This window comes from Periplaneta americana, chromosome 14, assembly GCF_040183065.1.
Source record: "Periplaneta americana isolate PAMFEO1 chromosome 14, P.americana_PAMFEO1_priV1, whole genome shotgun sequence".
NCBI lineage: Eukaryota > Metazoa > Arthropoda > Insecta > Blattodea > Blattidae > Periplaneta > Periplaneta americana.
Window position 1 is genome coordinate 13,727,678 of NC_091130.1, and position 12,243 is coordinate 13,739,920.

The following is a 12,243-nucleotide window of genomic DNA, read 5'->3' on the forward strand; positions in this document are numbered from 1 at the left end:
AATCTCATTAAATGTCCATCATCAAAAATGTCCACAGTCATCAAATGTCCATTATATAATATGTCCACATTGAATAAACGGTCATTATCTTAAATGTCCAATCTCATTAATTGCCCATCATCAAAAATGTCCACAGTCATCATATGTACAGTATAAAATATGTCCACATTGAATAAATGGCCGTTATCTTAAATGTCCAATCTCATTAAATGTCCATCATCAAAAATATCCACAGTCATCAAATATCCAATATAAAATATGTTCACATTGCATAAATGGTATTATCTTAAATGTCCTCTCTCATTAATTGTCCAGCATTAAAAATGTATAGTCATCAAATGTCCAGCATAAAATATGCCATTATATAAATGGTCATTATCTTAAATGTCCAGTATCAAAAATGCTCACAGTCATTAAATGGCCATTTTCAAAAATGTCAGAAATTAATATTACATGTACGATATCATGAATGTCTAGAACAATATTTATAAAATTTAAATAAACTATTTAACAATAAAATTTAAGCTAAAGTTACAATATTCTGCACCGGTAACTAACTGTATTTTCTAAATTTCTTCTGCACTGGGGTCAGTATGCAGGTTCATATGATATGAAAGTGCCCGCAGATATTGTTTCACATTACTATTGTCCTTGAATTGATTGTATCGGTATACACTCCCTTCAATTCGCCGTTGATTTTTAATATATTTCTTGTTTCGGGGGTATCTTACGTTTATGTGACCATAGCGAATTTGGATAAGTTGTGGTATTCCGTGTCTCATTCTGTTCTTGTATTATGTTTTTTATAAAATGTCCAAGTGGGCCTACTGATATGAATAACCATTTTTTTTTAATCTGAAGTGGAAATATTCCACTAAATTATTGGTCCCATGACCACCTTGTAACGTTTTTTACTTGGTTATTTAACGATGCTGTATCAGTTATTTAGCGTCATTGGAATTGGTGATAGTGAGATGGTATTTGACGAAATGAGGTTTTCCAAACAGAACGTTGAACAATCGTCTCTGTACATAACATGTATTGGACATTTTGATTTGTGGACATTTCTGCATATTGGACATTTTGACTAGTATCCTTATTTTATTGGAAGTTTTAGTTGTGGACATTTTTGTAGTAGACTTTCTCTATATAGGACTTCGTGCTGTGGACGAATTGACCTGGAATGATTGGAAATTATTAAGAGCAGCGAACCATAACGGAGCACAATGAATTACAAATATTCATTAAAACTAAGAACCCATTTCAGCGATATGCCAATAGGCTATACGAGTAGTTCATTTATCAGTAAAAATTAACTTAAGGCCCTGCATTGTGCTTATAACACATTGTATGCTGAGTAATTTCATAATTTATTTAAATTAAGTACATAAATCTTTTGTCGAAAAGAAAAGAAGAAATACATAAATCAGGAAATGCAGGAAAAAGGCAAAAATTAAAAAAGAAAAAAAGAAATAGAGCAACCAAGAAACGGAGAAAGAAACTAAAAGCCAATAAAAGAAAATAAAAAAATGGAAAAATCAAGAAATGTTGAATGAAAGGGAACACCAAAAAAAAAAGAAACAGATAGATAAATAAATAAATGTCAAAAGAAAATAAGAAGTGTAGAAACTCCAAAAAATAAAATAAAAAATGGAAAAATCAAGAAATAGAGAAAGAAAGAAAACACCAAAAAATGAAAACAAGAAATGGAGAAAGAAAGGAAACGCCAATAAAAGGAAAAATCAAGAAATAGAGAGAGAAAAGAAACACCAAAAAGAATAAGAAATGCGCAAAGAAAAGAAACGCCAATAAAAGAAAATAAAAAATGGAAAAATCAAGAAATATAGAAAGAAAGGAAACACCAAAAAAAAGAAAATAAGAAATGGAGAAAGAAAGAAAACGCCAACAAAAGAAAATAAAAAAATGAAAAAATCAAGAAATAGAGAAGGAAAGGAAACGCCAAAAAATAAGAAATTGAGAAAGGAAGAAAACGGCAATAAAAGAAAATAAAAAATGGAAAAATCAAGAAATATAGAAAGAAAGGAAACACCAAAAAAAAAGAAAATAATAAATGGAGAAAGAAAGAAAACGCCTACAAAAGAAAAGAAAAAAATGAAGAAATAGAGAAGGAAAGGAAACGCCAAAAAAATAAGAAATTGAGAAAGGAAGAAAACGGCAATAAAAGAAAATAAAAATGGAAAAATCAAGAAATATAGAAAGAAATGAAACACCGAAAAAAGAAAATAAGAAATGGAGAAAAAAGGAAACGCCAATAAAAGAAAATAAAAAATTGAAAAATCAAGAGATGAGGAAAGAAAGGAAACGCCAATAAAAAGAAAATAATAAAAAATGTCAATGTAGAACAAAGTTACAGATTAAAAACGCAGTCAACACAAATCTAATGTAGTTCGAACTTTTTCACTAGGAATGTTGCTCACAATGATTACTTTTCTTAAAAGTGTTGAGATCTTCCAAAACGACCCTATGCCGTACGTGCGGCAGCTATAGCCTATACTTTAACCACTACTGCTATTAATGCCGTTTGTCTATCAAGGTAGAAGCCTTACCTCCCGCTATACTATGAGCCTTCATAACCTAAAACAGAGACAACTTTTCTGTACTTGATGAATATAGACGACATAAAGGAACATGAAGATAGAGATCCACACCTCGACACAAGAAAGAGATGATGAGATCGGCACAAAACTCTGATCGCCATTTTACCCCGGGAAAGACATGGGACTAAGTTTAGCAAGAGTTAACCTAGGGACGTTCTGAGAGTTTAGGAATTAGAAAAATCTTGCCACCAATTGGGATTGAAAGTGGAACCTTCCAGTCCGTACCAACTGAACTACCGACCGCCCCATGTACCCAGGTGTAAGTCCTATTTTATTTTTCTGTCTTGTTCTTTTTTTCAAATCGTCCTTGGACACATGCACCTGAATTCATTGAATGTAATAAGTAATCTAATCTTATCTAATCTAATCATGAACAATCTTATTTACCTGTTCCTATGAAAGCCGCGAGAATTCTTTTCCTGGTTCCGAGATTATTAAAACGGTAAACTCAATTGTTACTATTTTACATTATATTATGTAGCTACACACCCAAATCACATTTGGGCCACCTATTTTTACTAAGTTCCAGATACAACGCATTGCGCATGTGCAGTAAACAAGGACGCCTAAATGTATGCCACTTGTGGACAGTCTTGCGAAGCTTGTTGCCTATATAGATGAGACCTGCTACCAAGATTCGGCCTAATTTTAATACCTTATCTGTACATAACTTGTGTGAAAAGTGGTATTTTTTCACCGGAAAAATTCTCAGCATGAAATTAAACGCATTCAATAAAATCCACTCCTGACACAAGTTCCATAGGTTACATAATTGTATTTATGCTCGACCATGCCGAAATGTAGTAATTAATTATACACCTGGTAGCAGACCTTTAATGCATGCCATTAAAGTACACCTACTCATTAAAGGTCAGGTCTTTCAGCCAATGACGACTCAGGTTACAACTGTTCAGCCAATCACAGGTCAGCTTTCTACCGTTATAAACCGCAAGTATCGATTATTCTCGGATATGCAATCGAAAGAGAATTAGCGAAAAGTCACGGAGGCTGGAAATCCAATACTGTCGCAGAAGGTTATGTTCTGTTACTATAATAATTAGCGTTAATTGTAAATAATATTCAAATAAATTCAATTTGTCATCTCGTTTTTCAATGTCTAATTTAATTTCAATGTTATCTCTGTAGGTTCTTATGGTCTAGTAAGGCCAATGTGGACATCTGTTCCTCGGAAAAAATCAATACTTTCGCGTCTGCGCACATCTCACAACATACGGGACATTGCTCAAAAATTAATAATATCAAGTTAGAAATATGGTCGAGCATAAAAAGTCGTATGAAACTCGCCTATAATGGTAATTAAGAAGCTCGTATGAAAATTATGAAACTCGCTTGCGCTCGTTTCATAAATATCCATACTCACTTCTTAATTACCTTCATTATAGGCTCGTTGCAAAATGTACTATTATTACATACATACATAAATGTTCTGCCCAAGGACATGTCTTTCACTGCAAACCCAGCTTTCTCCAATCTTTCCTATTTTCTCCCTTCCTCTATAAACTCTACAGTATATCTTTATGTCGTCTAATATCTGATGTCTTCTGCCCCGAACTCTGCTCCCGTGCACCATCCTTCAGTAGGTAGTTCCTTCTCAGCCCGTGACCCAAAAATTCCCTTTCTGACTCGTTTCAGCATCATTCTTTCTTCACCCACTCTTTCCAACACAGCTTCATTTATTATTCTGTCTGTCCATTTCACACGTTCCATTCTTCTCCATACCCACATTTCAAATGTTTCTAGTTTCTTCTCTTCACTTCGTCGTAATGTTCACATTTCTGTCGCATACAGATCCACACTCCACACATAGCACTACACTACTCTTTTCTTTACATATTTTTCCAGAAGTCCGCAAAAAATGCTTCTTTTTCTAATAAAAACTTCTTTTGCCATTGTTATCCTCCATTTGATACCCTGACAGCACTTCATGTTACTACTTAGGCTATTTATTTTATTTATTTATTTATTTATTTACTTACTTACTTATTTATTTATTTATTTATGTATCTTTTTATTTATTTATTTATTTACTTATTTATTTATTTATTTATTTATTTATTTATTTATTTATTTATTTACTTATTTACTTATTTATTTACTTATTTATTTATTTATTTATTTATTTATTTATTTATTTATTTATTTATTTATTTATTTATTTATTTATTTATTTATTTATTTATTTATTTATTTTTTATTTACTTAATTACTTACTTATTTATTTATTTATCTGTCTATCTATCTACCTACCTATCTATTTATCTATCTATTTAAACTAGCTAGCTAGTGAGTACAAATTAAATTTATAAAAACAAAAATATTTCTAGCCACTACCGTAAGAGCCAGGCTCGTGTACGGTGTGGTCTTAGCCAATAATATAGCATAAAATTTACAAGGACAGTTTACTAAATACAGTAACTTAATTGAAACCAATAAATAACACACAAGAGCAAAAAAATAAGAAAGAGAAAAAGAGAGAAAAAAACACATTTGATATAAATTGACAATCGGACAGAAGCTAGTGATATTCAATAAAAACATAAATATAGTTGACAGAAATAAAAGGTAAAAAAAATACATTTGTTAATATTATATCATGAATAATTTTATAAATTTCTTTTTTAAAAGCTTGAATTTCAATATATTTCAAATTTGGAGTAATTCAATTATAGTACACTCCAAGCATTTGAAGCTGTCCATTTGTTCTAATGTCTCATTTCGAATTCGCAAATTTAAAACTTCTCTATTTTTCTTATGATAACCATGATATTCGTCTTTTTTAATTTATCTTCATCCCATACTGTTCACACTTGCCATTTAGCTCCAGTAGCATATCACTTAGTATCGTCTCGTCTTCTGCTATGAACTCCATATCATCAGCAAGTAGATATTGAAAATGGTAGGTGATAAAGACATCTTTGTCTTACTCCTCTCCCTATTTCACTTTCCTTAGACATTTTCTTCTCCTGTCCTGAATTCGACTCTTTTTTTTCATATAAAGGTTACAGAATAACCTCTCTTTCCAATCCACAACTATTTTCTTTAAAGTCAACATAAGTTTGTTCCAAATTCACTCTATCAAAAGCCTTTTTCAGGTCCACAAATATACATACACTTCTTTATTTTTCTCTAGGTATCTTTCGCCGATTGTTCGCAGGAGTCCAATTGCACCTCTAGCATATTTTACCTTCCTGAAGCCAAATTGCTCTTCTTCCAACTCTCCTTTCATCTTAGAATATAAAAGTATAATACATCTTGATTACACAACTTTAACACTGTATCACTTCGGAATATGTATGGTAAGACTTTCCTGTGTTAAATTTCAACGTACCTCGTTTACATGTTTCGACCTATTTGTGGGTCATCTTCAGAACTGGTCGTTGTTGGTCTTGGCGCCACTTGTTCTGTTTCCTGTGTGGGTGTGTTCCTGTGGTATAGTGTAGAGTCAGAGAGTGTGTGTGTTTTGAAGTTGAGTTGTGTGTTGAGAATTTCGTTGGGGTGTGTTTTTGTGTGTCTGTATATTTCAAATTGTTCTAGTGTGTTTAGTTTCTGGCTTTTTGGTTGGATGTGTAGTATTTCCATGTCTGTGTTAATGTCTCTGTGGGTGTGGTTAGCATTTATGACGTGTTCTGCATACGTGGAGGTGTTTTGTAATTTTGTTATGGCTGTGATATGTTCTTTGTAACGTGTTTGAAACGATGTGCCTGTCTGTCCTATACAAAACACCTCCACATATGCAGAACACATCACAAATGCTAACCACACCCACAGAGACATCAACACAGACATGGAAATACTACACATCCAACCAAAAAGCCAGAAACTAAACACACTAGAACAATATGAAATGTACAGACACACAAAAACACACCCCAACGAAATCCTCAACACACAACTCAACTTCAAAACACACACACTCTTTGACTCTACACCAGTGGTTGCCAAACACCACGAAATTGTGACGTAATAGAAATGCAACCCGCACACTACTATCGCAGGGAGAGGGGTTGAGTGGATATCTCCTCAGGTAATGCAGTGAATAACAGTGCAGAGACGGACTGTGACAAAAAAAACGAAAGCAATATAATATTCTTCTACTTATTAACTATACATACTTTTTTCCATGTTAATTTTTATCCTCTTATTAATTATTTTTGTATCATTAATAAAATAACATAAATGTATTTCCATATTTAACATAGAAAGAGCGTGTACTTTACATCAGCAGTAATTTGAAATTATAAAAACGTACCAGGCTGGTCACGAAGTTGTAAATTACACTACATACTTCAAAAAAACGTTGAAGTATTTTACTCCGATTAAGACATAGAAGCCGATATGTTTTATTATTTATTGATTAATGAAATATTCAAATTACACTCATACGTAGAAAAAAACGTGAAAGTATTTTACACCGATTAAAACATAGACGCCAATACTTTTTATTGTTTATTTATTAATGAAATATATAAATTACACTACATACGTCGAAAAAAACGTCGAAGTATTTTACCCCGATTAAGACATAGAAGCCGTTACTTTTTATTGCTCGTTTATTATTCAAGCTACAGGTAAGGGCGTGGTAGTCTTCACAACAAGAAAAATAATGACAACGTACATTGTTCTTTTATACTTCATTTAAAATTTTACAACAGATTAAGTATTTCATATTTTTGCCATCTGCACAAAATAAATACTTTTCCTTCCATGCTCCTTAAAATTACGTTTTTACTTACTATCTGTTTTCGAAAAGACATCGAAACATATTATCCTACACACTTGTAACATTACATGCGTACGTGCGCTGCTGATAAATGTCTTTACTTATATCGAAGTGATGGCTGTAAGCAGAGGGTGGGGATATGATGCCATGGTTACGCTTGAGTGGAGACAGGGGCATGTGTCGCTACACAGCTTTTGGCGATCACTGCTCTACACTATACCACAGGAACACACCCTCACAGGAAACAGAACAAGTAACGCCAAGACAACAACGACCAGTTCTGAAGATGACCCATAAATAGGTCGAAACATGTAAACGAGGTACGTTGAAATTTAACACAGGAAAGTCTTACCATACATATTCCGAAATAAAAGTATTGTTTAAAATTTCCTATTGTATAATTAAACGAAAGAACAGGAATATGAGGGGTTTACTGGGAACCTGGAGATTTATGAGACAGACCAAACTCCTAATTGGAAAACCAAAGCTCTCTTAACTAAACAGCGCCTAGCTCTAGAAAGGAAAAGCTCAATATGAACAACAGGAGGTCTGTCCGGACATTGCCATCTGACATGAATTGCGCCTCACAGAAAACCAGACCTGTGGGAAACGTGGTGTGGATGTTGTCATCACCTGATGTCCTGCTGGGTTGTCCAGGTTTAAGCCATATCAAGCATCGATACGCCGGCCAACACTTGTCTTTTCCCAAGGTGATCAGGAAATCATACCCTGCAGATTGTGAAGGTGATCACACATTTCAACCTCCTAGGGTGATTTCTAGTCTGTTCGACAAGCAATGGTCTACATGTTTCTTAGTGCTTCTGTAGTTTAAATTTAAATTGATAGTTATTTTAAAAGCAACACGAATTAAAAACAATTACAATTATAAAAAATATAGGCCTATTAAAGAACTTATCTCGTGTAAGTCCTTAGTTACAATAAGAAGAAGAAAAGGAAGTAAATTTTTATTTTTTACTAGCCGTACCCGTGCGCTCCGCTGCACCCGTTAGAAATAAATATAAAGTAATTACATAATTAAAATAGGACATTTGATCCAGGGAACATTCGTGTTTGATGGATAAATCGTTTATTATGTTACTTAATTTAAATTGAATTTAAAAAATTAAAATGCGATCATTTTTATCCAGAGACCACTCATTTGGTCATAAAAATTATTTTAGGAAATACAGGAAACGAATGTACAGAATAGCCTATCAAGTTTTCGGTGCATAAGAATCTATTTTAATCTTACCTCTCCTCGATTCACTCAGAAGTTACTGTAATAACATTATAGCATTATGTCCATCTAGAGAAACTACACTTTTCAATGGTGAATTAATAATTAATTATACAAATAAGTTAATTTAGCTTCCGATATTACTTCATACAAACACAGAAACATTCTCTCTAAGCTATGTTTCATAGCTTTCGATTGTTGCTGTCCAAGGCCCCTTATAGACGAAGTCATTTGTTTTTTAATTCATTACACCGCCTTAGATGGCGTTGTTATTGTAATTCTGAAACTCATTTATCTCATTAAATATCAGTCCTATCAAAATGTTGTATAACATAAAACTTGTCGGAAATTATTTTTAAAGAAACTTTTGTTGTGTAATATTTTTCACGAAAATTAATAATAAGGGAGATATTTAGATTTATTTAATTCAAACCCCCTTATAACCCCCCTTTTAAATAAAATATTTTGAATGCCATATAGCCTAAATTCTAAGTTACAACGAACTTAATTTATATTCCAATTTTCATATAAATCGGTTCAGCCATTATCGCGTGAAAAGGTAACAAACATCCAGACAGACAGACATTACAAACAAAATTTTCAAAAAAGCTATTTTCGGTTTCAGGGCGGTTAATTATATATGTTACGACCAATTATTTTTGGAAAATCTAAAATTACCAGAAAAATTTCGGCTACAGATTTATTATTAGTATAGATTAGACATTTATTAGTTACTAACGACAATTGAAACGGGTTAGTTATAAGCAGATATAATAATGAAACATACTCCCTCTGAATGGTTTTTTTATGCCAAATACTTTTTCTTGAACCTATCCACATTCAGTTTTTCATTTTCAGCGCGAAAACGCAAGTAACAATGTCAGGACGATCAGTGGGTTTTTCATGTGGGAGTAAAGCAATAGCTATTTCAGGTCATTGTGGATTGTAGGTGAAAGTTAAAAAAACGTCAGGTTTGCTATGCTTTCGAACAATAGACATAGCATCTTGGTATAGCTGCTGCATGTAGAGGGTAAAATCATTTTATCCTGCTAAGAGATCTTGCTGAAATGATCGGGAGACTACAAAATTTTGTAGGCCTCTTATTTTATCAGTAAGTAATACCTTTTGGTCATTCCTTACGAAATGCAATTTTTGCGCTCTCTCCAGCCAATACTGAATAGAATGACGCATATAAATATCTACACCACACCGCCATTAAGTATATGAAAAAAGACCCAACCCCACTTGATTAATAACTATAAATAAATTTGATTTTTAATAACAATATTATTATCTTACGTAAGTTTTGTAGTTTTAAATATATATAATATATAGCCGCCACTCAGTAAATTATAGAAATGAAGACCTAATTTAAGATATGCTCCACATTTACTTATATAACCCCAAAACGTTTCACTTTCATATCATCAATCTAGCATTAATATGTATAATTTAATAAAAAATAGTCACATCATGGCATTAACTATAATAATACTTCATTTCTAATGGTAATAATGTCATCAAACCACCTCAAGTTTTGTAGTTTTTAATATCCAATACACAGCTGTACTCAGAAAGTTACACACCGCAGAATCAGACCTGTAAATTATTTTTAGTAAGTCTTGAAGTTTTTAATTACCAATTGAAATTGAGCTCTAAATATGTCAGCAATCCTCCAGGTCAAGGCCTTCGTGTAATAGCCTATTGTTTATTGTAGTATGTGTTTTTTTTATTCTGAAATGCAATTAGTTCTCAAAACTGACGAAAGATGGATTTTGGAAAATAGGAAAATTATGTAAGAAAACTAACGCTTCACTGAATGTTACTATTTTTCTGACAATCCTTGGATGCTAAGCTTCAAAATGAAGGGTCATTTATTAAAATCCGTTCAGCCGTTTTACCGTAACTTTCATTGCCAGTTCAAATTATATATATATATATATATATATATATATATATATATACTAGAAGTTATCACGATATGTATTTACAATCATTGTAAGTATAAAATGAAAAAAAAAAAACAAAAAACAAAAGAACGACTGTCGAAAAAAGGAACGTGCTTCTTCCTCAATTCTCCAACTGCAACTGACGTAATTTTCATTGGCGTTGCGTCATCCACTTCACAGTTCTGCCAACCTGTGCATTATTTATGAAATGACCCTCGTACCACATTTTTGTCTCCGTCCCAGAAACAAAATTTGGGCCAGTTGAATTTTCCTAGTTCCAATTATAACATACTGCGCATGCTCAGTGTTTCTGTACATCATACAAATGCAGTCAATTTGATATGAATGCGTTCCTTCTAATCCAGACGTTTCACATGCGTAATAGCTTCCTAGTATAAGAAAATAGTTGGTAATGTTGACTTGCACAATGATTTTGCACTTATTCCGAAAAACGTTATCTCAATCGCGTACTACGCCTATTGGATTTTCCAGCGACTTGTAATCAGATGCAAGATTACCGAAGATTACAATATCATCCATCTTGCATAACAATGCGTGAAACTGCGTAGTTTAATTTCTGGAAGTGCAATAGTTTTGAAGAAATTTGTTTTTGTTTTTTTTTCTTGTTTTGTTTTATGTTTCCCTCACTTATTCCACTAAACTTTATTATCAGTGAAATATGTGAACTATGATGGTAGTCCCGTACATTTTCACTGAAACCACTTTTTACTTTTAACTCGAAAGGTTTAAGGAAAAGGAAGAAGTCCGTTACCATTTCTGTAATATTCTACCGATGCCAACCTCAACGCATCATTGCTCCTTGGTAGTAGCAGTCCGATACAATCTGCAACAAATCATTTTTGAAAAAAATGAAGTTTCAATATCATCATAAGATATGTATTACATTCAAGATATTAGCACAGTCCAGTATATACAGTCACGAAGCTTGAGTTGTGAGGGTGCTAGGAACAATAGACTGTGCTGGTAGTATTTCGCATTGTCTGTAATGAGGCGATATTAGCAATCCTAGTGGTTAGCAGCTGTCTATGGATGCATATTTACTACGTATTGAGCTTCGTGACTGTATATACTAGACTGTGATATTACTACAATGACTTTAAAAACGAATGCTGCAATTATTTTCTTCCACTGGTTACGATATTCATTAAAAGTTCAAATTATTTTAGACTAATTTCAAGGGAAAAATTGTTCCGGGGCCGGTTATCGATCCCGGGACCTTTGGCTGAACGCGAAGAGTCTAGACATTTACAGATATAGAGGAATTTATTATTGAATCGACCCAATTTATTTTTGAGTACATATGTGTACCTAGATTTATTAATTGTATGTTAATGAAAGTCATGGTTGAATCCAACCAACCGTCCACATCTGTGGAGTAACTGTTAGCGCGGTGGCCCGGGTTCGATTCCCGGTCGGGACAAGTTATCAGGTGGCCCGGGTTCAATTCCCGGTCGGGACAAGTTACCTGGTTGAGGTTTTTCCGGGGTTTTCCCTCAACCCAATATGAGCAAATGCTGGGTAACTATCGGTGCTGGCCCCGGACTCATTTCACCGGCATTATCACCTTCATCTCATTCAGACGCTAAATAACATAAGATGTTGATAAAGCGTCGTAAAATAACCTACTAAAATAAGAAATAAATCCAACCAACCGAAAGGAGTACGCTCATTATCTCA

At 33.2% G+C, this 12,243-nt stretch overlaps 1 protein-coding gene across 2 annotated transcripts in view; it reads left to right on the forward strand.

Moving 5' to 3' along the window:
* Positions 1-12,243, forward strand: part of LOC138713166 (medium-chain specific acyl-CoA dehydrogenase, mitochondrial-like) — a 632,224-nt gene that overhangs the window by 378,516 nt on the left and 241,465 nt on the right. The gene's annotated exons all lie outside the window — the stretch shown is intronic.